Source organism: Argentina silus (genome assembly GCF_951799395.1).
Source record: "Argentina silus genome assembly, chromosome: 16".
In the NCBI taxonomy this organism is placed as follows: domain Eukaryota; kingdom Metazoa; phylum Chordata; class Actinopteri; order Argentiniformes; family Argentinidae; genus Argentina; species Argentina silus.
This window is the reverse complement of record NC_139670.1, coordinates 6,602,549-6,607,548: the sequence shown is the minus strand read 5'-3', so window position 1 is coordinate 6,607,548 and position 5,000 is coordinate 6,602,549. Positions and strand designations below refer to the sequence as shown.

The 5,000-nt window shown below is 46.7% G+C and overlaps 1 protein-coding gene across 1 annotated transcript in view; it reads right to left on the bottom strand.

The window, feature by feature from the left end:
- rbfox3a (RNA binding fox-1 homolog 3a) overlaps positions 1-5,000 on the bottom strand; it is a gene marked incomplete at its 3' end in the record, with an annotated part of 124,702 nt that overhangs the window by 52,358 nt on the left and 67,344 nt on the right. The window lies entirely within an intron of this gene.

Genomic DNA, 5,000 nt, shown 5'->3' with positions numbered 1-5,000 from the left:
TTGACTTATCCACACTGCATTTCCCCTCTAGGTCCTGTATTTATGCATTCTACATTCCAAAATATTCCATTGATTTTTGCAATCCATTATTCATTTTATACATCAATTTAGTTGTTTACATACTGTAGGAATTGAGTGATGTTTTATTTCTCTCAAATTAAAAACAGCTGGTACTTATCTAGTAGAAAAAAAGCAAATCTTAATTACAAGGTGGAATACTCAAACAGAAATAATAAAATAATAATCTTTTAAATCTTAAAAAAAAAAACAATTAAGGACCAAGAATAAAACATACACTTTACGCTTTTCAAAATCAGAACATTTACGCAATGGCGTAATTCAATTTACGGCTGCTCTGTTTTGAAGCCGTATGCTATAGGCATAGCATTTCCCTTGAAAGAAAAACAAGAAAAAACAGCTAATGACTAAATGCTAATGATATACAGTCAACTCACAGCTCTCCTCTCTCTGGGGCTTGGAGGGAGAGCCAAGCAGCAGGTTTGAAATTTCCCTGTGTTTTTGTTGTGTGTTGTACAACACTGACTAAATGGTTCAGTTTGATAAAGCGGATGCTGAGACTATAGGCTGAAGCTGGGTTTTAGCGCAGGGTCTCCTCTGAGAGAATGCAGCATTTGCTAGCTGTGGGGGGGTAGGGGGAGGCAGAGGGGAGGGGAGGAAGAGGGAGGCAGAGGGGAGGGGAGAAGGAGAGGAAGAGGGAGGCAGAGGGGAAGGGGGGAAGGAGAGGAAGAGGGAGGCAGAGGGGAGGGGGGAAGGGGAGGGGGGAAGGGGAGGAAGAGGGAGGCAGAGGGGAGGGGGGGAAGGGGAGGAAGAGGGAGGCAGAGGGGAGGGGGGGAAGGGGTGGGTGGATGATGTGAATACTGTAGCAGGCAGGCTGGAGAGAGCTGGTTCAAGCCAGGACTACGGCTGTCTCTACACACGCACGCACACACACACACACACACACACACACACACACACACACACACACACACACACACACACACACACACACGCACACACACACGCACGCACACACGCACACACACACGCACACACACACACACACCTTCCAACAACAACAACAACAACAACAACAACAACTAAATTACAGTCATACGTCATACGGTTAGGATACAAATTAGAGAGCGAAAGAGAAAGTTTTGAAGGTGAGAGACAACACAGAGGGATGCTGTCTAAGGCCAGTCACCCACAGTGTGACAGCACTATTACATGCAGTTTCATCTCTCTTCATTTACAACATGATTACAATTATCTACCGGTCCAAGGGCGGACACGGCCTGATTGAATGGGACTCTAACACCCAATCTAGCCGGGACGTCTCATTTTTTAACAATATGAGACCTCCACGGCTTCATCCCCCCGTGCCTTCAGACAGACTTTTCATTTGTTGTCATTTCTAGCACGGTAATTAGATGCGCCGCTGTTGGATAAAATGAAAGCAGCATCGTGCGTCCCCAGGCAATGTAATGCAGGCAATGACTATGTTAGGTAGCATACTGTGTATTCTAGTCTGTGGTTAGAGTGTTGTATGTTGATGTATCCCTCTGATATGGAAACATCAGTAGCAGCAGGGTCACTCCTTCATTAGATCTACATATCAGGCCATGCAAATTAGAGCAGTGTTTGTTGGTGGGTATTACCATATCTGGTATTGATGTCCCTGTAACTGTTTGTGTCTCCAGGAAAGTTCAGTGACCAAAGTATTTTTTTATTTTCTATGTTGTTTTCATCCCTTGGCTTTATGGAAACTTAAAAGACCTGTGACATTGAGGCTTCAAAGCCCCTGAGTCTTAACATCAAAGGTGGTTTGAACTTATTGAAATATTTATCATTTTATTCTCATGACAGATAGTCTCCTGTTTATTGACACAATGTAAAGCATAAGGGAGAGTGGAAGAGAGGTGGGGAGCTGCTCTAGAATATGGGATCGAAGGGTGTGTGCGCGCCGTGTGTGTGTGTGTGTGTGCGTGTGTGTGCGTGTGTGTGTGCATGTGTGTGTGTGTGTGTACAAAGGCGGGCAAAGAAAGGTGTCAATCGCATTTCAAATACAGGACAAGAGTGAACACAAAGTAGCAAAACACTGAGAGATGTGGCTTCACTTCACTGTATAGCAAAAGACACCTTATGCAAAAGACAGCGGTTGACCCTGTTGGAAAGTCACTTTCAAACGCAGCAGTGTCCCAGCTGGAATGAGGCATTTGAAAAGAGAAGTGTTCAGAGGAATCAAAGAGGTCTGAGACTTGACAGGGGTACGACATTAGGCATTCTCCTCCCTCCACCCCTCGGGGGGTTGTCCTCTGCAAGGTGGAACGCCAGTCACAAAGTCAAGTCTCTGCCTAATTTACTCTCTCTCTCTCTCTCTCTCTCTCTTTCTTTAAGTCTCTCTCTCTCTCTCTCTCTTTCTATAAGTCTCTCTCTCTCTCTTTCTCTCTCTCTCTCTCTCTCTTTCAATAAATCTCTCTCTCTCTTTCTATAAGTCAATCTCTCTCTCTCTCTCTCTCTCTCTCTCTCTCTCTGTTTAACACACACTCTTCTCATCTCACTCCCTTTGGCAGCGTTGTCTCATAAACCTAAAGTGTGGGTCATTTACTCCCTTTGCACCTACTAGCGTTTTTATAACGGCAGAAAAACTGCTTTGGTCGACATGAAAAAGTGCAAAGGGTCATCAAAGCCGACTGATTTCTGTGGAGGGATTTACTAAGGACATTGTGTCTACTAATGACCATGTGGACCTCTACTCTAACAGTCGCTCCAGAACCAAACCTACAATACACTCTGGTTAGAGAGGACATAGGAAAGCCAGCTCCATCCACTGGCAGCTTGGTCTCACAGCACTCCAGAAATAAGGCCTCAAACCGGGGCTAGGAGGAGAGAGAGAGAGAGGAGCCGGTGGAAGCAGAGCGCTGCTGGGTCTAATGTTCCTTTGTGTTTGTGAGTCTGCAGGAGTGAGTTAGACGGGAAGAACCTCAAATAAACCTGTGTACAGTAAAAGACAGGAAGAAAGCGAGAGAAGGTGAGAGAGAAGGGGAAAAGAGAGAGAGATAGCAGGTCAAAGAGGAAAAAGGTAAAAAAAAAAAGGTGAGGAGGACATGAGAGGGTGTGTCTGTGATCGTCAGGCGTTGCCACGGCAGAACTCAATGGAGTGTGGAGGAGATGACTCCTGATTCTACATGCCAGGAAAGATCCAGGAAGAACACCTGCGACGCTTCATCAACCTTTACAAAACCTCCTGTCAGCATATGTCTGTGATGGATTTGATACGTTCAAACTGGGGCTTTGCACACACACACACACACACACACACACACACACACACACACACACACACACACACACACACACACACACACACACACACACACACACACACACGCATACACACACACACATAGTGCTAAGAAAGGTTCACACTGAGACTGAGACTTCGGTATAGACCTGCACGGCAAAAACAATCCCACAAAGCACACATACCTGTACTTTCACACACACGATAACACGCACTCTCTCACTCTCTCTCACACACACACACACACACACACACACACACACACACACACACACACACACACACACACACACACACACAGTGCTTAAAAGGTTCATACTGAGGCTGAGACCTGGGTATGGACCTGCACGGCAAAAATGATCCCACAAAGCACACATACCTGTACTTTCACACACATGATAACACGCACTCTCTCTTTCTTTCCCTCTCTTTCTTTCCCTCTCTTTCTTTCCCTCTCTTTCTTTCCATCTCTGAAGATACAGTAGCAAGCGGATCCTAACGCTGCTTCTCAGTTACATCATGAAACAACAACAGAAGACCAATACAGCACACATTCATAGGCAGCGACACACAAAACAACCAAGACACACACACAGACACAAAAGCAGCACACCCGTACCGCATAGCTGGGGGTGTGAGCACCAACCGCAGTGAGAGACGACAAGAATGAACCTCCCGAACCTCCCCACCCAGCTACCTGAGGCCAAACCTATTTTTTCCATCTCGCTAAACCAAATTGAGTTTGACCCCACACTGAGCCATATTGCATTAGAGCACAAGTGCAACATATGATTAGCCCGCTCCAGTTGGGTTATTAGGGAATAATGGTAAATCTAATTGGAAGGTAATTAGCTTGGGATTGCACTGGTGCGGCGTGTGTATTTGGGGGTGATTAGAGCAGGGTAGAAGGTGGGATTTTTATCCCCAAATGACTCATTACGTTGTTGAGAGTAATAGCCCCCCTCCAGGGTCTTGGAGTGTGAACACACGCACACACACACACACACACACACACACACACACAGACACACACACACACACACACACATGAACACACACACACACACACACACATTTAGATTTACTATATTCCATGAGACCAGGGTTTCTGCAGAATGCAGAGAGAGGGTACACACACACACACACACACACACACACACACACACACACACACACACACACACCAAAACACATTAAAAAATGCACACTAGCGTGTTCGACACACACACACACAGACACACACTGTCACACAGCCCACCATCATGACCATGCTGTAATCTTTACACCCCCTTCACCAGCGCTCCGTCCCTGTATCTATGCGTCGCCGTGGGCAGTGGCTGTGGCCGCCGTGTCAGGAAGTCTCTCTGCTCGGCGCTGAGCCGTAATGGAGGGCCTGATACAGCAGTATTTCATTCACAGGAGCTGACACCAGGAGCTCCCAGCCAGGGAGAAGCCCAGGACGGAGGCCTTTCACTGGGCCGCGAGGCTCTGCGGGCTCCCCGAGGACCGTGGAGGGATGGAGCCTTTAATGTTCAGCAAATCTGTTAAAGGAACATCCATCATCTGTGCCCCGGCCAGCGAGACAAGGGGCCATCGCAAACGTCAGCCGCTCATCACTCTATTCTTTGTTCTCTCTCACTTCTCTTGCACTCTTTTTTTTCTCCCTTTTTCTCTCACACAGATACACTCACCC